A 25947-nucleotide genomic window follows, 5' to 3' on the forward strand; every position below is an offset into this window, starting at 1 on the left:
GCAGTGTCTTCATAGTTCGGCAAATTGTGTTTTGGCCCTTGTTGCTTTAAACCTTCAATTATCATATGGTTGAAAACTTGAGCAACTAGTGCCACGTTTTGTCTTTCTAGGGAAGTTGGCCACAGAGATTTTAATTATAAATTATGAGCATATTTTAGGATATTATCACTTTCCGTACTAAAGAGTGTTCTTAAAGTTGCGAATGATGCAACATGAATATCACACAGGTTTTCAAAATCTGGGTAAACAACACTCACATTTTCATTTTTCTGATTGATCCAGTTGTTTCTAATACACTTAAATAAGTGCACAGTGTCCACAAGATAAAACAAAGGCCACTTCTTATCACTTGGGTGAATATACACAAAGTTATGTTAATGTTCAACATTAAACATGGACATAGCTTTCCTATTTATGTTGTTATCTGAAACAACACACATAATCTTAATACCTAAATTTTCAATTCCCAATATGACATGCTTAATTACGCAATGCAATGAGTCAGCAGTTAAAGTTTTCACGGGTAATATATGTACTTGTACTTAGAGAGCACACTGTTAAATTGCGTTCACCTTGCTCTTCGATTTTGCATGGATATCTGAACATAATTTCTTCAAAGTACTATTTGGATGGGGTCAAATAAAATATCCTGAATCACGGATGAACCTATATGCACATGGAGACATAAAATTCAACAACGATGAGAAAACAATAATCTCAGAATCACGTCTCAGCCGTTCTTTACGAACATTTAACAGCCGTATTTGTGATTTTATAAAATGAAGCACTGACACTCTGCTTTCATGTACAGTCTCTTTTACATTGTCAAGAAGGATTTCAATGGCTTCCAAAACATCACTAATATTACATGCTGATTCTACATTGTCGAACATTTCCATGAAATGTATTGCATCTTCAATAGCATGTGTAGTTGATACCTTACGTGAAAATCTCTTCTCATTAATTTCAACTCCACGATAAAACATTGACAAAGAGAGTGAGTCATTTACAACAACATACTTAACTGCATGGGGCTTTTCAGAGAGGTTGTTGGATGAGAAAATAATGTAACTTTCCTTTCGCAAAATATCCCACTGCAAAGAAAGATGGATTTTGTTAATCTGATCCTTAAGTTCACTTATGGTCGAAAATGTGTGAGTTGCGTCATACTCCTTTTTTTTGTCCCTATACTGTCTGCAATTTATCTTCTTAATGCTTCTGCCTCCCTCTTTCATTTCTTCTTTTCTGGACATTCTCGCGCCTCTTCATATTGCGTTCCAGAAGACAGGTATGATGGACATCCAGGGAAAATTGATGGGATTGCACCTGGACGGATCCGAGGCCTTGCCAAAGCAACTCTGAAGACTTTTCCTGTACGGTCATCCACATGCACAGTCTCCCATCTAATGTCCTCACTATTGAAATGTGCTTGGCACACATGGAAATAGCGTATGAAAAATGGCATTATAACTGAGAACATAAAGGTAAATTTGGAACTTTAGAATGAAGTAAACTATTAGGTACTTGCTTTATACAAGCAGAACTTAAGATACAAGGGAAAGGAAATCTTGCAGAAATTGTGACCGTCTTTGAAATATAGAAATACAAGTGTGTGGTTACCATGAACATTTTCAGCAAATCATGACGTAAGGTTAAGAATGCCAGGAATTGGCAGTAAAAAGACCATAGGCGGATATGACATTCATTTCCCCCAGCATAGAATGAACAAACTGGTAAAGTTCTTACAATTTATTAACAATACACATCTACAGTATTTAGTTACTTAACCTGTCCTCAAGTAGACATGTAATACTTTTGTTGAAAGGAAAACAATATTCTCTCATCGAGGTCACATGACAACAGAGCCGACTCGGTGGCTGAGAGGTTAGCACAGCGCGCTACAACGCCAGGGGATCCGGGGTTCGAATCCGTTCGGCGCACGGATGTTCTTTGTGAGTGCTACATCAATTTCATCATATCGTCATTCGTCCTCATCGTCGCCATTAACCAAAAGTGGTAGAAAAGTGACGCTAAATAACAACAATCAAACATGACATCAGCAAGTCTCAATACTAGTTTTACTAACCATTGTTATAACTGTATCTTTAGTCAAAATGAAAATAAATGTCTGATGAAAGGAGCGTGTGTTCTCCTGAAACGTCACAAAGAAAAACTGTTTTCTTATGCTTGTAATAACCGTAAACTACAGGAAAATAACTCAATACTAGTAGTTATACAATTTTTTTAAAAAATAATTGAACCAATACTTTTTACAAAGCGGTTTAAGAATTCAGGTTACGGTTGGTACAGAGAAAAAAAAGATTTGCTTAGACTAACGAAAAAGGTTAGGTTGACAGTTTGGCGATCTATTTGTTTGCAATAACCAAACATCCGTAAAAATTTCTAAATCATTTTGTTTAGGAATACCACAAGAAAACTGTCACATAAAAGTTTGTAGAGCCAAAATGATTTATGCACATGCAAGTAAAGAATGTGATTAAATATATTCAAGAAAAAGAAAGTTAAACGAAATTACTATGTTTGCTTATTCGCATAGCTCGGTAAAAAGTATGTTTTTGTGTGAAAACGTTTATTTGAAACATAAACAATATATTCTTGTATAAATTATACAAGAAAATATTCCAACAAATTGTTTGTTGTTACACAATGTACTTTGTATTTCAATGCATAACCTAAATATCAACTTGCCTTCCATTATCTCCGATTAACCTAAAGAGGCAGAAAAGCGGGGTAAAAATAAGAATATAAATGTGCATATTTTACAATTTTGCTCAGTTCTATAGTTTACTTTCTTTAAGCATACTTTGAAACTAAAACGTTGTATAGAATTCTCGATGATGAACATGTTATCGAAACAGACTGCTTTGGTAGATGTAACAATATTTTATAACAATTCATTTTGCATCGATAAACAACTATGTAATGTTAACCAAATATAGTAATTCAAGTTAAATTTGGCATTTCTAAAGAAATGAGCTTAATTAGATTTACCAATTCGATACTGGCTATCAAGAGTGATTTGCAAGAAACAAGTAAAACTTGACCAAATCTAAAAGTATGTTAGATGCCTATTTCGTGCACATTCAATCTTTACATTATGAACTAAACTATTTCTCTCGTTTATTTATAAGTATAAAATCTGTGTTACTTACCCTGGAGTTTATCGTAGGGTCAAAATTACGTGGAATTGCCCTAATCCATTTCTCTCTTTCAGTAACATCTTGAGGAAATCTAAATACATTAGTCTTACTGTTCTCATCATAATTTCCTCTACAATTGAGAACACGACACTTATAGACCATATTCCTTGTACGCTCCCACTTCACTTATACTTCGATGCAGTTCTTAAAATTGCATTGCAATCCCACATACGCTAAAAACGATCCAACATTACTTCCACCCAATAAATCAAACATGGCGGCTGTCTCGCCCAAGCAGGCGCGGTTGGCCCTATAGCGCACAGGATCAGTGAACCCCCAGTAATATACGATAATCACCTCGAGAATGAACAATGAACAATGTCTTTAAATTTTCACATTATTTCGCTAAAAATTCTACACAATAAGTCATGTATTTGTGCCTTTAACACGGCGAACTCTCTTGCTGAGAAGAAGAAACCGCGAATCGGCCGCCCTGAGACAGACCCTCAGTTGAACCCCCACAGGACAGCTCGTGCCATTGTGAAAGCTTCGTGCGGGAGCAGAAGCGCGAGGAGGGTATAGGACAAAATACATGGGAGATGAGATTCCAGAACCTATGTCTCTACCCAACGGTCATGCGCAGTTCGTTCTCTCGCAGAAGCCGCGGGACAAGGCTCCTTTCTCGCTGCTTCCTCCCTTCCAGTGTTGCTGTGTGCGGTTCAAGTTTGAAGCGCACACATTACATATTCAATCTTCTCTTGTATCATTTTTGCACCGAACTTCTTAGAATAAATGCAAGATTGTGTCAGAGATGGATGAGTGGAAACAAATAGAAGCTGGAATTAGATGCGATGAATTAAAATAAAGGAGATACATTACCAAAATACCTTGTGCATGCATTCAGAGGTTTTTCCTTAAAGGTGGAAACACTTCGGGTTCGCGAAAGAGAAAGAATGGCGCGAAGACGTGACTCGCTGTCGCTCGGTGTCAAAGTCTCAAGTTTTTTAGTTTTTGAAGTGCTTGGATACTTGTTGGAAAGTATTAAGTGATGCTGCGAGTGAAACGAGGGATGGACTTTACCTAGGTTATGTCATTTGATGCAGTGTAGGCGTTGCTGTCCGCGCAGGTAAGAAATGACCGATAGAAATGGACATAATTAACGTAAACAAACTTCCTTGTCCACTGAAAAAAAGCGTGTGCTGGTCGACCAGCCCCAAATTTGAACAAACCTGTCGCGTATCAATGAAAGGGTCTCAGGTTCGATTTCTAGTATGCGCATGCCATTAGTTGCCATTTCCCTTTAACAAATGTAGGACCAGTTCTGATTAGTCAGCATGGACGTCCGGAAGGGGAAAAGGGGGCCGCCCCCCCATGGAAATTGAATGTAAACCAAAAATTATATATTACACGCATATAATTTAATTTCAGTCACAGTAATTTTTGGTAATTATTATAAAAGCGTTGCAGTAACTTCAGACTGAAGGAGTGTTTTTTGCTCCTCGTGGGGAAAAAATATATTACTTGCCCCTACTTGAGGACGTCCATGATATTCCAACAAAACTCAACTTTTTTCATAAAGGCACAATTTATTGTAGTTTCAGCCCTAAATTTATTCGCACACCCCTACAACAAAACCTTATACTCCCAGATAAAAAGAATTCTTGACAAAGCTTTTAAACCCTCCCCCATCCTTTTGTTGGGCGAAGGAAGTATATTTTGCGGAAAGTGAATATATGTCACATCACTTCAGTGAACCCCCGGGTAAATAATGCACGAGCCGCGCCTGCGCCCAAGGTTATTAGACTTCTAATAACCTTGGGCGAGACTCGCCTGCAGATGATGACGTCTGTGATGACGTCGCTTACGTGACTAGAACAAGCCATTCGGCTTTCTCCAGTTTGAGAAGGTGATGGAACTTCCAAGTCAAGACAAAACACAATCGTAATTTCCATGGTAACAGCCCTTAACAAGATAAGTAAATACAAGGCAGTCACTATCCTGACATTATCAGTGATAGGTAAATTACAGAAATTAAGATTAATAACAATAAACATTCTTACAACGAGAAATGTAATTATAAACAATAAATATTTGTACAAGAGGAAGGTAATTAACAACAATAAATATTGGTCCAAGGAGAAAGGACGTGTCAATTGCCCCCTCCGAAGGAAAATCAAAATCGACGACGAACTGGAAAACTTCTACCAGTGTAGGAGATTTTGGTTTCAATCTCTGGATCACAGTTTACAGTTCTTCACGTATTTAGTTCACAAGTTCTGAGATATAACTGAACGCTTCAAGAAAGATTCAACTTTTTGTACAGCATGGGATTTTTGATACATCATAAATAAACGATAACTCTTTATACAATTACACTGATGAACAAATTCAAACTTTTTTTTTGTTCCTTTAAACGAAAATAGGTGATTATTTATAATTCGACCCCGCTGAATCCAAATCTGAAAGTAGAAATGCTGTATCACCTATCGTTTTTTCTGGATTTTCATTTTTTGTTTTTAATAAAAATTTAATTCCCTTTGTAATAATACATCGAAATTTGAAATTATTTTTGTTTGTTTGCTTATGAAATAAGATTTAAATATTGAAGTGAATAACTATGAAATATAAAAAAAATTAAAAAATATATATAGGACCGATTTTGACTGTTCAATGAAGAAATTTCATGCAAAAACAAAAGAAAAAAAACACATTTTTACTCGCATTTTCAAAATTTCTTTCTTGAACTCTGCCGTTTGTAACTGCCACCAGAAACCTCTTCCTTGAGGTTCCAACAGTAGTCTGCTAATATGTTTTGTACCGATTTTCCTGCATATCGTTTCTCCATGACAGAAATATCCTGGTGAAATCTCTCGCCGCATTCGTCACTAACCACGCTTAAGTTAGGGGGGGAAAAGTCCAAATGCGAATTGAAAAAGTGAATTTTCAAGGACATATTGCACCCCATGCGCTGATAACACTTCAACAAGTTCATAACAAGTTCCTTGTAGTTGTCAGCTTTCATATTTCCAAGAAAATTACAGCAAACTTGTCTGAAAGCTAACCATGCGCATTTATCTTTTTCTGTTAGCAATTCCACAAAGTTGTCATCATGAATGATATCACGGATTTGCGGCCAAATAAATATGCCTTCTTTTAACTTACTATCACTGAGTTTAGGAAATGTTTTTCTCAAATACCCAAAAACCTCACCGTGTTTATCCAAAGCCTCAACAAAATTTTTCATGAGCCTTTACTTTATATGCAACGGTGATAACAAAATCTTGTCTTGTTCAAGTAGAGGGTGATTCCTAACACTCTTCTCTCCAGGAATTAAGTTTTTTCGTATGGGTCAATCCAAAATGTTGTAATGTTAATCTTCTGCCTGGCTATCCCATTCGCAAAGAAAGCAACAAAATTTTGTAAACCCAGATTGCATGCCCAACAGTATACCAATCATTTTGAGGTCTCCGCATATCTGCCAACCATACTTTTCATAAATTATCACTTTTAATATTGTATCCATATTTTCATATGTTTCCTTCACGGTGGAAGAATAGGCAAGGCATACTGATTGGTATATATTCCCATTATGCAACAATACTACCTTTAAACTATTGTTAGATGAATCTAAATATAGTCTCCACTCGTTTGGGTTGTGACTCCTTCCAAGTTCTTGCAGAAGGCCTTCTACATCATTGCAGTAAGTTAACTCATTACTAACAGAAAAAATGTGTCAGTAATTATTGGCGTTTCCGATATGACACCTTAACACCATCTTGTAATAAAATCCACCCTCGTAGACGAGAACCTAATAATTCCGCTTGAACTTTAGAAAGGTTGAGATCTCTGACTAGATCATTTAGTTCGGATTGGGAAATAAAGTGAGGTATATTTGGATCAGGAAAATTTGTATCGGTGTTTGAATATGAGGGTCCAGGTTCATCATCTGGAGAAGAGTACTGCTTGGTTCTGTTTCATCCACTGTCCATTCTTGAGGAGGCTTAGGAATTGGTATAAAATCATGACTCATAGGTTTCTTGCCTGAAGGAACATCAGGATAAAATATAGAATGTTTTGATTAAGAACTATATCCCACTATGTTTGTTAAACAGAAATAACAATCCGTAGTATGATCTTTCTGTTCTGTCCATATTACAGGGTTTCCGAAGGGCATTGATTATGTGAGCGCCATTAAGCCAACCACGTAAAGTTCGCGAAAAATTACAACGAATTTTACCTGGTGCCCAGCTCTTTCCCTCGTCTACTTTACTTCCAAAATACAACTCATATGCTTTTTTCACTTTAGGAGTGATAGTATTTCTCTGTGACTTCGGAGTAAATTCCCCGCAAACATAACAAAACAAGTTTGGGTTATTCACACATTTGCGTGACGTGGCGAACTCATTAATTGAGTTATATTTCTTTTAAAAAAAATTATGAATGCTCTGATCGTTTTGTTAAAATATAACTTACACTTCACTTCACTATACACAATATTACATTCACAATTTCACGAACATACACAAACATAAAATACGGCTACTCGCGAAGTTATCGGAAAGGAAGTTAAGACTCGACTAACCCACAAAAGAACAAATTTTAACAGAGAAACAGGAAATTTCTCTACTGCCAGATGTTTCCTCCACTAAATATTAAGTGCCAATCATAAACACACAAGGTCGCTGAAAAGTTCTTATCCATTTGCTAGGAACCAAACGTTAAGCTGGATGCGGAGCAGGGTGCGGAGACCTGAAACCTGAAAACTATAAAATGTGGGTGTTCTGCAAAAAAAAATTAGGTGATACAGGAAAACTGATGCGATATTCGTTATCAGCACATCTGAATACATAAAGATCACTTAGTTTTATTTAAAGGAGTATTTCATTGTTTATCAGTGTTATTGAAACCCGGTCATATAACCACTCAGCAGCTTATTCGCGTTCTATTACATGTTGTAACCACCAACTCATAGACAACGTTTCTAGTGTCAGGCCTTTCCAAAGACATCTTCCTATATATCATAAAGCTTTCAAATTAGGTTGGTTCTTCATTCCATGGTCAGTAATTTACTGGAATCAATCTCCTTTCATATCTACTGATGAAGGGGTTCATTTGTAATAGCTAGCTTTAAATTTACGGACCCTCATTTACTTTTCTACGGAATTATCCTCTTCTAGCTTCTTTTCAATCTACACTCCGTCCACCATTATATATACTATTCGTAGTTTAAGACTGATCTCAGTTTTATACTTTCGCAGAAACGAATAACCCAACAGCAGATCTTATGGTTAATTTATAACAATGAAAACTTCCACTGGATTGGTGCTTTCAATAGTTTCCAGCACTGAGTTACACTTGCCAACAACTCAAGTTCTGAATTCTAGTAGCTCACTGAATTGTTACACTGAACGGCTTACTTTAATTTACATCTAAATTCCTCTTCCTCGTGATTTATTAGAAGTATCAGTTTCTTAACTATCTTCATCTCCAGAATGGGAAAAGTCTCTTGTCGCCCCCAGTTTCGCCCGAGATTGTCTGTCAAAACAGAAGTTCCTCGTTAATTCCACACTACGCTCTTGTTCAGTGCTGGGATATATTTCAGCGATGTCTGTCTGCAGACGCCACTCTTCGTCATTTGAGTCCTGGGAGAATTATTGTTATCTCTCTGTGGAGAAAAACGTTGTATTGGCAAGGAAAAACCGTTTTTGGGATACGGTCTATCATAAGGATTACCTCGAGATGCTGGATATTCTCGTCGTGATCTAAACTGACGCATTCACGTGATGCCTCTCAGGGTATTGGGTAATATCTCAATGTTAGTTCGTCAAATAAAAATCAAAGTTAAGTTTTCACTAAGAAAATGGAGGTCTATTTTACTTCTTTGCAAACTAAATACTTATATGCTTAGCATAAAATCCATTTCACTCAAATAAATTAAACTTCATATAATTCAACTTGATCATTCTATTAAAGCTCCAAGCCCGAACCAAGGATTATCTATTACAGGATGGGACACTGAGCATATTCTCTATTGACTTGTGCGAACACTTTTCTAAGTCCTTATAAACCACAGACTATTCATACCCAGTACAAGCAGAGCCATCTGGCGGGGGAAGACAACGTACTCGAACAGTGAGGAACTATCAATTAATACGCATATCGATGTTTGAGCTCGATACTTGGAACGCAAATCGACTTTTTTAATTGAAATGTAATAAATTTTAAAAAGGAATAATTAAAATTGTGGAGACTAGTCTTGGATTGTCCAAAGGAAATAACTAGAAAAAATATTCTAATTTCTTATACACTTACTAAACATAGATGATATTGGGTCATATTCTGGTTTTCGTATAATTCAAGACAAGAAACAACATTTTAATTCTTACACTAAAAATCTTACCTGATGGTTCATTATTGTAATTGATTTCAGGATTTTTCTATTATTTACCTTGGAGTTTCATGATTGCAATCCACGTGACATGCAATGAGATGAACAATAATATAACCCAAATATCTCCCCTTTGCACTAAAATAACAAAGTACCCGTAACGCAGCACATTTACCAAAAATAAATATTGTACTGGAGTTACAATGAAAATTGATCGTATGGAAATATAGATGAAGAATTAGCCACATAATGTCAAACTGTAAGAATTTGTAACGTTGTAACGTTGACTATATACGTTCTTTTTATTTGATTCGTCAACGTTGAACTTAAAAATCATTTACTATTCCAAAATGTTGTAAATATGTCTATGTTTTCCTTTAAAACAATAACTATTCACGAATGCAGCAAAAATTCATTTGTAGGATACAAGAAAGATTTAGTTTCTAACTAAATTTAAATTTAATTCTACACGAATTTAAATTACACACACACACACATAAAATATGTAGAGTTTCTACTTTTGCTTAGAACGATCAAACTCAACCTGTGTGCTTTGACACTTCTTAGAGGATGGTATTTCATCAATATATAAGGTAAACGACGCATGTAAAAGTTTTGTAATGAGATGTCTACGTTAAACACGAATTCCCAATTCCTAGCCTATTCTATACTATGCATGCCATAAGACATAAAACATGTCGAACACACTGTCACAGCACCAGGCTTAATTACAAAACCAATCACCACTGAATTACTAAACATTCCAGGAATAGCATAAGGAAAATCACGGAAGCTTTAAAATTCTCCACAATAAACCTAAATTTTGGTTCAGAAAGTAAAATTTAGCCACACTAAATCGAAATGTAATTATAACTTATACTTCTAATAACCTTGCTTATAACAAAAACTTGATCCACGATGCGTTACCATAAGTTAGTCAATACCCAACTTTGAGAATAGTGAAATGCGACACAATTTTCTATGAAAGTCTAAAATCTTTTCAACAGTTCATTAAAAGTTTCAAGTGCTTGAATATGTACGGCGTAACGCAGTACTACATAAATGTAATACAAATATACTTTATAATGTACATCTCTTAAATGTATACGATCGTTTAATGAGTTAGCCTCCGATCATGGACTAATGGCAACCTCGACAGGGCTGTTAGTTTTCGTCCAAGCAGTTAGATGGCGCTAGCAAGTTCCGTCTCCAACGGAAATGTCGTATAGCAACTTCCGTATCCTCTTAGTGATCTCCGCGTTTGCCATGGCTTATGAGGCTGGGTTATCCTTTTATATATATAATCCTTGCCCGAACTTCCAAGTCACTACAAAACACAATCGTAATTTCCATGGTAACAGCCCTTAACAAGATAAGTATATACAGGTCAGTCACTATCCTGACATTATCAGTGATAGGTAAATTACAGAAATTAAGATTAATAACAATAAACATTCTTACAACCAGAAAGGTAATTATAAACAATAAATATTTGTACGAGACGAAGGTAATTAATAACAATAAATATTGGTCCAAGGAGAAAGGACGTGTCAAACAACGGTTAAATTTTAAAAGTTATTAGCCTATGTTATGGAAGGTTCATAGTTGAAATGAATCATTTCCAACCTCATGACTAGGCAAAGGATTTTAAGATGCAAAATTATGGTCGGGAAAGGGGGGAATAAGGTTATGAGAAATGTCTTAAAAAGGTGCTGATAAAATGTCTTTATTCAATGCTGTCTTTTTCGACGCCTTCTGAATCTTCTTCAATACGAACATTGGCTATATGTATCCCAAATAGCGGCTTGATTCTCCATTGAATATCTGAATGTATATATCGTCCATGCTAAAGAAATGTTAGGTTTCCAAAACTAGAATCAGTCTGACGAGGAAACACCACTTCAGTTCAGTCTGCATGAGTAAAGTGAATAGTTCCCATAAAACTATGCATAAGGATTTTAGCTCACATAATTTGCTTTCTCTGTAGGTATGTGTGTAAAAGTGGGTGTGTCCACGTATAGAATCTGTATTGCATTTATTTTTAAGTTTGCTCTTCAGTTATGTTTTTCATTGAATTAGTAAAAAATAATAACTAGTGTAATTAATGAGTAACCCACGGTATGACTCCTCGTGTGCAAACTGTATTTACTTTCATTTTATCTTTATTTTATTTTATTTCTTTTCATTTTATATTTATTAGAGTTTTTTTTCATTTTTAAGTTCTATATATTTAATTTTAAAGGAAAACAATGAGCACTGTAATTAATGATTAAGTGGAAGAGAAGGCATGAAATACAAAGTCGTAAATAAATAAATAAGTGAAGCGACCTCCAAGCATTTCCTTCGTCTGAATAACTAAACTAATGTTGCCATAGATATTTTGTAACAACCAGAAAACAAGGAACTTACCTCGGTGACTATGCACTTCCGTTCACAGTCAGAACTTCAGCCAAAGTACAGGGGGATACATTGGTTTTGCGAGGAGGGAGGGAGGGGGTAATAATACAATTACAATCGATACGAAAACAGTTTTGATGAATGGCGTACATCGACTGGAAATTCCGTTCTTAATGTAACACTGGAAATCAATACGTGCTACGCCGTGCGTAATATTTGTTATGCGGGTCTGTAGGAAATGTATCGTGAGGTCAATAACAAAACTTCACGGCACATATGGATTTATTTCTCACAGTAACAGACTATGGTATAGTAACGTAGCGTTTCACCCTGTAGAACGCAGGAATCGAACCAAGGGATGCAATTCTCCCCCACCAATTGTAGCACTTGATGGTAGAGATGGCCCTAAAAGGGCCAGGTGGGAATACGTAGCTTAGCATTAAGTAATACATGTAAGAATAAGTGTTTTAGTTTTAAACATTCTGACTGAGCAATGAGGATGACAGATTAGGGTGAAGGAGTAACTTACCTCGTTCGGTAACGAATAACTCTATAGCTCCAGCACTTGTTACTCCAGATGATTTCCAACCAAAGACCCCTTGCCACTCCCTTCACCTGGTTTTGTTCCTTTCGCCGACCTTCACTTACTCTCTAAAGGTAAACGTCATTGCCGTTTCCTGTGTAAAATTCTTTATTCAGCAACATTCTAGGAGCAAGTCCTGGCAGGTTTTTCATTCGTTGCTGGACGGGGAATGTTATGGTAATACCTGTCACTTCTTCATTTACCTAGGGTCTCCCCGATGGCGCAGTGGTATCGTCGTCGCCTTGAACTCAAGGGATCCCGGTGTCGATACCTGGTGGAGGCACATAGTGGTTCGGATTCCACTATAGGTCCCGTCCCGATTAGCCTTACTGTGCATAAAGTGAACTTAAAACACTAACTCCATCAATCCAAAACAGTAACTCCATCCACCGGCGGCTCCATGGGGGGGGGGGGGGTACGATGGTACCGCCGTACCCCCTGTTGTTTCACGGGAACGTAGCCGGATTTTATTTACTGAATGCATCCTTTGGGGTAAACTTGTTCTTGTTCTTACACATAATTTTTGCTAGTCAACTTCCACCTTGGAAAGTTCCGACTGAAACACTTTGGAGATATGTAAGAGGAAAAGATACCAAAACATCATTCCTTTTGTCTGCTGCTTCAATCAACTGTCAACAATCACGCGGAACCTGTCCTCTAACGTCAACAATCCCTTACAAGATCCATTCTCACTTATACGAATTAAATTGTTGGTGTTTCTTTTTCCGTTCACAGCTTCAGACGCGGCAGGCGGCTGTTCGGAAGGGCTATTGGATGTTTTTGAACATTTTAATAATCCGCAACAATAAGCGGCACGATAAACATTTCTTAAAAATAGTTCGTAGTATTGCTTCCCTTCGGATACTCAATTGTGGTCTGGTAGTGAGTGAATCGCATGCATTAGAAGAGTAAAGGTTTTCCGTTTTCGCATCCAATAAAAATGAGTACAGCAAAGAAAAAACTGTCAGGGGCAGAAAATAGGAAAAGGCAGAGAGAACGGGAAAAGGCTACCTTGCGTCAGTCTACTTTCATGAATAATTTTCTGAAATGTTCAAAATCAGGTGAGTTATTGAAATCATTCAAAAACAGCCTACTTCTAGCGAATCGTTTTTGTACACTTTTCCCAAACAGTATCATAGTGAAAAAATTTTTGCGATTCGAGTTTCGAAACTAGAGATATTGACACTTGAATTTTAGATAACATTAATTATGTCAGTTTTAGTGTTGTTTTTGTCTTTGCTTCTCTCCTGGCTTTTTCTTCTGAAATCACAATAAAATATTGCTGCAAGAATCGGACATTTCTTGGTAAAACTACGTATGGTATTAGTTAGGTACGGCTAACAACAAAACGAAACGTGAGTTATTTAACCAATCTTTCGTCCTTGAAGTTAAGTTATTGAGAGACAATGAGAACACGTAACATTTCGCCCCTGAGAAAGAAAAATAACCAAATCATACGTTTTGGGCGAGTATTTGAGTGAAGTAGTCGTACCTAATTCTATAGTTTTTCCCATTTCTCATACTTCCGGTCGTCTTAATGATTCTAAAAGCAAGAAACAAATTATCTTTTATCGTCCCCCAAAGAAAATCAAATCTTAGGACTAGACATGTCATTATACTATACTGTTTGAAACTCTGAAGTTCCCGATTTCTATATATTTTATGTTGGTATGTATACTTAGGACCAAAAATCTTAATTTTCAGGATTAACACGGTAGCTAATGGGGAAGATGTTTGCAAAAATTATTATGCATTTCTTTAACTTTTCTTCTCAGGGGCAGGCAACAGGTTACGTGTTTTGATTGTCTCTCAATAACTTAAGGTTTAATAAATAATATTGTATGCGCATTTTGTATTTTGTTTAACCAGACACAAATGATCTGTGATAATGTGAAAAAAATGGAGACGCGAGACCTTCACTTGCAATTTAGCATTTAAATGTCTGATTTCTGCGCAGTTTTCAGAAGCTAGGACCATTATTGGTTTAGTGTTTCAGATCTGCAGCGACAGCTGTTCTTTACCCAACAGTAAATTCAATCATTAGATCATTTTTGTGCATACCAATTTCGACAGCCAGCGTAGAGAGAAGTTTCCCGAAGTTGATTTTGGTGAAATCCAAAATACGAATCACCATGACACAAGATCGACTCGAGGAATTATTGATGATGTTTGTTGAACAAAACTTGTGCAGAAATGTTAATATTTCGCATTGCATTGATTGCATTCAGATCGTACGGTCCTCCTAGGTTTCTTTTGTAAACTCAACTGTTAACCTTGGTATTTTTAACATGCACAAACATTTCAGTACAAATAGAGGAAAATTAAATAAACCTTACGGCACCGGCGCCACAAGAGAAAGGTAGATTTCGTCTGCTTAGAGTCTAAGGTGGATGGTAATATTTTGGAAAGGAGGACAGAAATCAATGATCGATCATAAGTTAACTTTCGTCTTTCAGAACACATATTGACAAAATATTGTATGTAATACCTCGTATCATATACTAGGTTTTATTATAACAAATACAAAAGACATTAACAATATAGAGGCATTAATTATATTATTTAATTATTAAATATTAATAATTAAATGTTAATCGTTTCGATAGAAGCATATAGAAATATGCCTGAATAATATGGGATCCATTTTACCAAAAGGTCCTTACGTTAATTACTGTATTAATAAACTTATGAAAAAATCGTCATACTGATACTACATATAAAATTGCTAGAAAAATTTAGTATAGAGGGGACGCTGTTTTGCGTATCGTACCCCTTGTTCACGAATCCTGAAACCGCCAGTGACTCCATCAATCCTTCATTTTCCTACAATTACTTCATAGCCGTGGCTAGATTGGGAGGCGGGGGGCACGATGGTAGCTCAGGGTGCTGATGCAAGAGGCCATGGAACGAATAAAATAAAATATAAGTAATGAGAAAAGGACGTTGAAGTATTGCGCCGTATTAAATGCGTATGGGTGATTTGAGAAGAAATAAAATTATCAAACTTCACTTGTGCTGTTGAGGTGCCATTTTTATCTGGATGTGATTTTCCCTCATAAATTTACACGTTTTAGTAACATAATTTCATTCTGAAAACACTGAAATTTTGCTCCCTTTCACAGTAATTTGAAGTAGCTACTTCTGTGTATTTGTATGCTGATTTTCATGTCCTCAGACACACTTTTAATCTTCTCAGCTGTTAATCATCCATGTTGGGAGATGACGACAGTGTTTTAAATTAAGTTTTTATACTCTCTGAGGTTTCATTATGTCCTTACCTTTATAATGTGTTGGGTATGTCCTGTACAGTCGGAGAAAGAATTACCTGGGCCACGGCACCTAGAATTTCGTAACGTCTTAAAGCCTGTTGTTTATGCAACCCAAATAACAAATTATTCGCTTAAGTTTGTCTGGTGGATCTGAGTTCTCGGGAACGATTGAGCATTGATAGCATGAGTCACATGACTCATGCCCCAGCAACAACAAACAACAGCTGGGTGCTACGTGGCCTCAAGAAGAACATTTCAGCAACTGGTTTCTTAACAAGATCTACTCGTAAGAAAATATATTTTTCGAGTGATACTAGTCATTGTCAAGAAGGTTCACTGAAATTATGGTTCTCATCACAGGCCACATGCCACACGCTAATGGTTTAAGTCCAGTTTATGCACTGGACCTACAGATTAAAGTGGGATCCGAACCAAATGTTCCTCTATCTGGTATTGAATTCGGAAGCCTTTGATTACATGTCGAAGACGTTACCACTACGCCATCGGAGACGCAATGGAACGCCTTGAGAAAGAGACGAGTGAAACCATATTTGGCGTAAATTTTAAAAATAAGACAATATTTTGTGGTCACAGTTTCGAACCTTGGGAGAGGCATATATATTTTTTTGTCCCATCGTCCATTTCACGAGTTTATAATTCTTCCTCACCGACACGAGAAGTGGGAGAAGAAAAGCGAAGTAAAATAACTGAAACAGAAATAAAAGGAAAAAGCGAAACAAATTTTATCCATAATATTCTGCGGTCACTTCAGTTGTATTCAAGGAATCCTACATTTAAAGAGAGCCGTGGTATCTAACTTGTCTTTTCCACTTCCTTTGTGCTCTCGATTCCCTCTGTCACGATTGGTCTAAAACTAATTAATGCGACGTTAATTAAACAATCCAAACAACGAAACAATGCACAATCAACTGCACAAAACAACATTCCATTTGTTTTCGAACCGGAAAACAATTGACATGCTGTAAAATGAAGCAAGAAGCAGTAATAATCTGGGAATTTGGTACGGTATAGAATTAAATCGGTGAAGATGTTCCATTTGATTGGATTTTTGTTATTTAGTGTCGCTATTCTTTCACTTTTGGCAAATAGCGACGATGAAGATGATATGATGACATTGATTCACGGACACTCACCAAGAACACCCATGGCCAAGCCGAGATTCGAACCAGGGGCCCATGCTGTCGTAGCGCGCTGTGCTAACCACTACGCCACGGAGGTTGGTTAAGAGTGGACATTATACCATATTTTGTGTACGCAATTGGGATCAATCAATCGAATGACTAGGCATATTATATTATTAATATATTCATATCATAATATCACGTCATATTATTCGGCACGAAGTAACATCATAGACATTCAATCTTGCATGATTGCCTTTCAACTATTTCTTCGACTTCAGGTTAATAACATCAATAAGATAAATTATGAAACAAATGATAATGAATGTGGGATATTGACAGTTATTTCGAATTACCTGACACAAGCAACATTAAGCAGACTCGGTGGGCAAGCTCATTAAGTGGTCAACATTCGATCTCGTCACCAAAGTTCCCGGATTTGAGTACCGTCCTTGTCACAGGTGTTTGAGTATTTCGTCATTAATTTCATGTAATGGTCACTCGTCCGCGACTAGGAAGAAAAGTGATGTTACGTAACAAAACTAATAAAAATAAACATGATCGAAGAGTACTTATTTCATCTCTCACGAAATCTCCTATAAAACCGGGATATATGAAATATATGTATCTTCACATACTATTTCGATTTCTATATTTAACTAGCCGAGACCGAGAACGGGAGAGCAATTTTCAGTTCGAGAAACCGAGAGACGGAGACACTGTAAAGTCTTGTTTCTTTCTTGACATCTGCGTCTGTTCGTTATTGGCTTTGTATTGGCAATTATTGTCATTATTCCTCCCCTGGAAGTAAACCATAACGACGATTTATGATTAAATACATTAGAGCAGATAAAAGGGCAAGAACAAGAGAGTCATGCCTGCCCTGGACTTCAACCCAGAACCTTACGTAACGAGATTTGAAATTCTGGAGAAGGCATCTGTGTTTCGCTTGGCTTTCTCTTTCCTCAACTTCTGTTATTTTATCATGCACGTATAATTAAAATGGATCTGAGAAAATACGTTGCGATCCATAATTGTGTTGGTTAGATGCTATAAATGTGAACTCCAACATGGAATAAATTATTCCCTTTTGTATGTGGTTGAACATGAAATTTTCTTACACTGTGACAATTTCTTGTTTTAGTTTTTCTGCACAGATAAGCTAATCTGGACTGGACCTTCAGTTTAAAATGACATACGAACTAATACGTGCATCCACCGTGTATCGAACCCGGGATCCCTTGATTATAAGGTGACGACGTTATCATTACGCCATCGAGGAGGCCCCGTGAGAAAATATTATTCACTCGATCTATGCAATAATTTATTTAAACATTTACATTTTCGTTTTCTTCTTTCTTTTTTATTAACTACTCTTCTAGGACTCTTTTTTTGTCTTGAAATTTCTTCTTGTTTCAGGAAAAAAAATAATACATGCAGGCTGTATACCCCCAACCCCCATACAAATAGATAGAAAGAACTAATTTATAAATAACGTAACCATTAGGAAACAATTCGAACGTTAACTGATATAACTGCAGATGAAACAATACTTACAGACGCTAACGAAATATATATTCCTGTATAAGCTCACAGGCAACAGGTATCTGGTGAGTCATTCACTCTTGCTAACTACGAGCGAAAGTCACGGAACCAAAGGGTGGCGAACAGGCATCTGCTCTACGAAACTAGGGTTTGCAGACGAGGCCGTGTTCCTGTTATCAATGACGTACGAAATAAGGAGGAACACAGCTTTCATATCAAACTAGACCCGTGTTTTGGTCTCGTCATTGCATGTAAAACACTTTTTCGTCGTGGCCTTGAAGCCCTACCTAAAGGCTTCTCTGCAAGAAAGAAATCTTACCATTGAGGGGAGGAAAAGTGTGTGTGTCTATCGAGGTCTTTCAACTTACGTATTCTTCTTCATTTTAGAACGCGTGCTGTATCGTCGTTTGTGTTGGGTAATTTCACATTGTCTTCCTGCTTACCCCCACACCCCCTATACGCCTTCATGGCGTGGTGCTAAGCACAGGGGAGCACTTTACTTTCTTCTTCCTGCTTATGTTATTCGCGACGAAGCTTCTGGTTTCGATAATCTGGACGATAACGGGATTCTGAAGGTTGGTTGTTTGGTGTCTTAAGTCCACTTTATGCACAGTAAGACTAATCGGGAATGCATCTACAGTTTAAAGTGGGATCCGAACCACTATGTGCCTACACATTACTTTGCTGCTAGATATTTGCATGCTAAGATGTAGGAAATGCTACATTTTCAGTGTGTGGAATTGAGAGTTATTTCGGATACGAAGAATTGGAGAATGGAGTAGTGAGAAAAGTATCACCTCACATGTTTAAATTATAGCCCCCCCCCCCACACACAGGATATAGGCCGTGGTTTTTATAACGAAATATAACATGAATGAATTGTGTCAAGAAAAACTGGAGCCTATTCACATCCCTACGAAGCTTGGAAGAAACTCCACATAGAAATTAGAAAGTTCTGTTCCGACAAAATCAAGACGTATAGTAAATGAAAGAGCAAAGTGCTACCTTTGCACCAAGCCATGAAGGCGTGTAGGGGGTGCGGAGTTAGGGTTGCACACTTTCTTGTTACGGCCGAAGGTGGGGATAATGTGATCATCACCACGCCCCTGGCCGCCTTTACCCCCCCCCCGCGCCGGAGCCACTTGAACAGGTGGACAAAATTCCAATCCTCCCCAGTCGGAGATCGAACTCAGAGCTCTCGCATGGTAATCAAACTCCCTAACGACCGAGCTACCGCGGCACATATAGTATAGTAGCCTTTGTAATTAAGGCAAGAATTATTTTAGCGTTTCGTTCAACGGTTTTAGGGGAATCATTTTCGAACATAGGCTATAACTCTTGTCGGTTCTGCGATCTGGCTTGAGAAAAGGCGATTTTATGACGAACAACATTCCACCTGATGTCACGTGACTTTCCTACATTTCCTGCGTCTGTTGGCTATTGCATAAAAGACGAGTTGGTCCTTGAGACAGACAGAATCACCCGATCACCTAAAGGTGCAATGTGTGTTGCCTACCTTTCCGGCATTATTTACTGCCATTAAAGTCTTATGGGGAAGAACTTTTTTCCACCACTGTACATGCCCCTTTTACAACCTTTAGCTTTTAACCTTTCCCAGGGGGCTTCTTACACACCTTTCGAACCTTCAAGATGAGGGGGAATTTTCCCCGTACACATTGAAGAGTGCGAAATGACCATATGTAGCAACACACCCAGAAATTTTAACTCGTTCATTCTAATTTTTACTTCTCTTATCTGTCACTTTTGACTAGCCACGACGATTAGGATGAATGATGATGAGGTGTAATTTATGGTCACTCACAAAGGAAGGCGGGAACACAGACCTTAAGTAGTGAGCTGAACGCACTCAGCCACCAAGGTGGCACACACATATACGCACAATTTCTGTGAGGTATTGCGTAAGACTGGTTTGAAAAATGGATATTCGTTGCACTCTACTCTGAAATAGGTTAAATGTTTTGCTTTACTAATGTATGAAAGTTAGGTCAAAGTTTGCTTTAAAGAGAGAGAGAGAGAGAGAGAGAGAGAGAGAGAGAGAGATGGAAATATCTTCCTCTTCCTCTCTCTCTCTCTCTCTCTCTCTCTCTCTGTCTCTCTCTTTAAAGCATTTCCTTCGTCTGAATAACTAAACTCCTGTTGCCATAGAGATTTTGTAACAACCAGAAAACAACCAACTTACCTCGGTGACTATGCACTTCCGTTCACAGTCAGAACTTCAGCCAAAGTACAGGGGGATACATTGGTTTTGCGAGGAGTGAGGGAGGGGGTAATAATACAATTGCAATCGATACGAAAACAGTTTTGATGAATGGCGTACATCGACTGGAAATTCCGTTCTTAATGTAACACTGGAAATCAATACGTGCTATGCCGTGTGTAATATTTGTTATGCGGGTCTGTAGGAAATGTAACGTGAGGTCAATAACAAAACTTCACGGCACATATGGATTTATTTCTCACAGTAACAGACTATGGTATAGTAACGTAGCGTTTCACCCTGTAGAACGCAGGAATCGAACCAAGGGATGCAATTCTCCCCCACCAATTGTAGCACTTGATGGTAGAGATGGCCCTAAAAGGGCCAGGTGGGAATACGTAGCTTAGCATTAAGTAATACATGTAAAAATAAGTGTTTTAGTTTTAAACATTCTGACTCAGCAATGAGAATGGCAGATTAGGTTGAAGGAGTAACTTACCTCGTTCGGGAACGAATAACTCTATATCTCCAGCTTTTGCTCCTCCAGATGATTCCCAACAAAAGATTCTTTGCTACTCCCCTCACCTGGTTTTGTTCCTTTCGCCGACCTTCACTTACTATCCTAAAGGTAAAGTTCCCCGCCGTTTGCTGCGTAAAACTCTTTATTCAACAACATTCTAGGAGCAAGTCTTGACAGGTTTTTCATTCGTTACCGGACGGGGAATGTTATGGTAATGCCTGTCACTCCTTCATTTACCTAGGGCCTCCCCGATGGCGCAGTGGTATCGTCGTCGCCTTGAACTCAAGGGATCCCGGTCTCGATACCTGGTGGAGGTACATAGTGGTTCGGATTCCACTATAGGTCCCGTCCCGATTATCCTTACTGTGCATAAAGTGGACTTAAAACACTAACTCCATCAATCCAAAACACTAACTCCATCCACCGGCGGCTCCAGGGGGGGGGGTGGTACGATGGTATGGCCGTACCCCCTGTTGTTTCACGGGAACGTAGCCGGATTTTATTTACTGAATGCATCCTTTGGGGTAAACTTGTTCTTGTTCTTGCCCATAATTTTTGCATTTTGGAGATATGTAAGAGGAAAAGATACCAAAACATCATTCCTTTTGTCTGCTGCTTCAATCAACTGTCAACAATCACGCGGAACCTGTCCTCTAACGTCAACAATCCCTTACAAGATCCATTCTCACTTATACGAATTAAATTGTTGGTGTTTCTTTTTCCGTTTACAGCTTCAGACGCGGCAGGCGGCTGTTCGGAAGGGCTATTGGATGTTTTTGAACATTTTAATAATCCGCAACAATAAGCGGCACGATAAACATTTCTTAAAAATAGTTCGTAGTATTGCTTCCCTTCGGATACTCAGTTGAGGTCTGGTAGTTAGTGAATCGCATGCATTAGAAGAGTACGGTCTTAACAGTTTTTTTCTTTCTGGTTTCTGTTTTCGCATCCAATGAAAATGAGTACAGCAAAGAAAATAAACTGTCAGGGGCAGAAAATAGGAAAAGGCAGAGAGAACGGGAAAAAGCTACCTTGCATGTCTGTCTACTTTCATGAATAATTTTCTGAAACTTTCGAAATCAGGTGAGATATTTAAATCATTCAAAAAAGGGCCTACTTCTAGCAAATCGTTTTTGTACACTTTTCCCAAACAGTATCATAGTGAAAAAAGTTTTGCGATTCGAGTTTCAAAACTAGAGATATTGACACTTGAATTTTTGATAACATTAGTTTTGTCAGGTTTAGTGTTGTTTTTGTCTTTGCTTCTCTCCTGGCTTTTTATTTTGAAATCGCAATAAAATATTGCTGCAACAATTGGACATTTCTTGGTGAAACTACTTGTAGTATTAGGTACGGCTAACAACAACAACAAAACGAAACGTGAGTTATTTGACCAACCTTTCGTCCGTGAAGTTAAGTTATTTAGAGACATTGAGAACCAGGGGCGCCGACTTGTCAAAATTATTGGGGGGGGGCCTCTGATCACTAATATAAATTAATGAATGACTCACTCAATCCCTTTCTTAAGTTTTGGCCTCAGTGTTTGGAATCTTATAAAACCCATGAATTCCTCAAAAATATCAAAATTTTTATTTACAGTTCGAATGAAGAATATTAATTGTCCACGGATGGATATGTCACAAGTATCGTCAACCATAATAGGAAAATATTCCCGACTTTTAATATCTGCCACCACGGAACGTAAAACAGATCTCCCTAATATATCAATGATCTCGTTCTGAATGTCATGTGAGAGCCATTTGTAGCCCGAACGTCCCATCCACTACCCTAGTTCATGCACGTCGTCTTTTGAAACTCTTTTTAGTAAAAATTTTAACAATACTCATAATTACATACTTAGTATATAGTAATAAGTCATGTGTTTTGCTGTCTCTCGTCATAGCCGCCCCCCCCCCAAAGTTGATGGTTTAGCGTTTCAGCCCCCCAAACTTGATGGTCTAGAACATTTCAAATGTGTATTTAAAGTTAAGTTCATTTCGCGCAATTCAGAGTAAACTTTACAAAATAAGCAAAATAATACATTAGATCCTCTTAAGCAAAATTGAGGACTGAAAGTGGTAAACGTTGTAAGTGCCAAAAGCGAAAGTGTTGGGAAATCGCATCGTTCAACATATCAGCCCGTAAGAACGTTCACACTAGTGATCTCTTTACACGCCCTTTGAACTACTTCGAGGGCTACCAGCCACTTTTCACGGTTTACCAAATTATAAAGCATGGCACATTTCACAGTTTAACATGGAAATAGGTGTTTGAATTATTGTGGCACTTACCGCGTTTACCAATTTCAGTCTTCAATTATTTGGGGGTCTCTGCCCCACATCGTTAACATTGGGGGGGGCTCGAGCCCCCCAAGCCCCATGGAGTCGGCGCCTATGATGAGAGCACGTAACATTTCGCCCCTGAGAAAAAAAGTTAACCAAATCATACGTTTTGGGCGAGTATTTGAGTGAAGTAGTCGTACCACATTCTATAGTTTCACCCATTCCTCATACTTCCGGTCGTCGTAATGATTCTCAAAGCAAGAAACAAATTCTCTTTTATCGTCCCCCAAAGAAAATCAAATATTATGACTAGACATGTCATTATACTGTTTGGAACTCTGAAGTTCCCGATTTCTTCTTTGTGGCTTCAATTTTTTTATATAGCTAATGGGAGAGATGTTTGCAAAAATTATTATGCATTTCTTTAACTTTTCTTCTCAGGGGCAGGCAAAAGGTTACGTGTCTTGATTGTCTCTCAATAACTTAAGGTTTAATAAATAGTATTGTATGCGCATTTTGTATTTTGTTTAACCAGACACAAATGATCTGTGATAATGTGAGAAAAATTGAGACGCGAGACCTTGATTTGGAATTTAGCATTTAAATGTCTGATTTCTGCGCAGTTTTCAGAAGCTAGGACCATTATTGGTGGAGTGTTTCAGATCTGCAGCGACAGCTGTTCTTTACCCAAGAGTAAATTCAATCATGAGATCATTTTTGTGTATACCAATTTCGACAGCCAGCGCAGAGAGAAGTTTCTCGAAGTTGATTTTGGTGAAATCAAAAATAAGAAGCACCATGACACAAGATCGACTCGAGGAATTATTGATGATGTTTGTTGAACAAAACTTGTGCAGAAATGTTAATGTTTCGCATTGCATTGATCGATTCAGATCGTACGGCCCTCGTAGGCTTCATTCGTAAATTCAACTATTAACCTTGGTATTTTTAACATGCACAAACATTTCAGTACAAATAGAGGGAAATTAAATAAACCTTACGGCACCGGCGCCACGAGAGAAAGGTAGATTTCACCTGCTTAGAGCGTAATGTGGATGGTAATATTTTGGAAAGGAGGACAGAAATCAATGATCGATCATAAGTTAACTTTCGTCTTTCGTAACACATATTGAAAAAATATTGTATGTAATACCTCGTATCATATACTAGGTTTTATTATAATAAATACAAAAGACATTAACAATATAGAGGCATTAATTATATTATTTAATTATTAAATATTAATAATTAAATGTTAATCGTTTCGATAGAAGCATATAGAAATATGCCTGAATAATATGGGATCCTTTTTACTAGTGCTGTATATTCCAAAAGGTCCTTACGTTAATTATACTGTATTATTAAACTTATGAAAAAATCGTCATACTGACACTACATATAAAATCGCTAGAAAAATTTAGTATAGTGGGGACGCTGTTTTGCGTATCGTACCCCTTGTTCACGAATCCTGAAACCGCCAGTGACTCCATCAATCCTTCATTTACCTACATTTACTTCATAGCCGTGGCTATATTGGAGAGGGGGAGGCACGGTGGTAGCTCAGGGTGCTGAAGCAAGAGGCCATGGAACGAATAAAATAAAATATAAGTAATGAGAAAAGGACGTTGAAGTATTGCGCCGTATTAAATGAGCATGGGTGATTTGAGAAGAAATAAAATTATCAAACTTCACTTGTGCTGTTGAGGTGCCATTTTTATCTGGATGTGATTTTCCCTCATAAATTTACACGTTTTAGTAACATAATTTCATTCTGAAAACACTGAAATTTTGCTCCCTTTCACAGTAATTTGAAGTAGCTACTTCTGTGTATTTGTATGCTGATTTTCATGTCCTCAGACACACTATTAATCTTCTCAGCTGTTAATCATCCATGTTGGGAGATGACGACAGTGTTTTAAATTAAGTTTTTATACTCTCTGAGGTTTCATTATGTCCTTACCTTTATAATGTGTTGGGTATGTCCTGTACATGCCCCTTTTACAACCTTTAGCTTTTAACCTTTCCCAGGGGGCTTCTTACACACCTTTCTAACCTTCAAGATGAGGGGGAATTTTCCCCGTACACATTGAAGAGTGCGAAATGACCATATGTAGCAACACACCCAGAAATTTTAACTCGTTCATTCTAATTTTTACTTCTCTTATCTGTCACTTTTGACTAGCCACGACGATTAGGATGAATGATGATTAGGTGTAATTTATGGTCACTCACAAAGGAAGGCGGGAACACAGACCTTAAGTAGTGAGCTGAACGCACTCAGCCACCAAGGTGGCACACACATATACGCACAATTTCTGTGAGGTATTGCGTAAGACTGCTTTGAAAAATGGATATTCGTTGCACTCTACTCTGAAATAGGTTAAATGTTTTGCTTTACTAATGTATGAAAGTTAGGTCAAAGTTTGCTTTAAAGAGAGAGAG

At 37.5% G+C, this 25947-nt stretch overlaps 1 protein-coding gene across 3 annotated transcripts in view; it reads right to left on the minus strand.

Moving 5' to 3' along the window:
• Window positions 1–25947, minus strand: part of LOC145990330 (pickpocket protein 28-like) — a 104412-nt gene that overhangs the window by 44346 nt on the left and 34119 nt on the right. Inside the window, exon 1 of one of the 3 annotated variants that reach the window (XM_083126023.1) lies at window positions 11959–11990. The exons of the other annotated variants lie outside the window; for them this stretch is intronic. The gene's annotated coding sequence lies outside the window, so the exon portion shown is untranslated. Of the gene's footprint in view, window positions 1–11958; window positions 11991–25947 lie in introns of those variants that run through there. 3 annotated transcript variants of the gene reach the window in all.

The sequence above is a fragment of the Lepisma saccharinum genome, chromosome 7, assembly GCF_977018435.1.
Source record: "Lepisma saccharinum chromosome 7, izLepSacc3.1, whole genome shotgun sequence".
NCBI lineage: Eukaryota > Metazoa > Arthropoda > Insecta > Zygentoma > Lepismatidae > Lepisma > Lepisma saccharinum.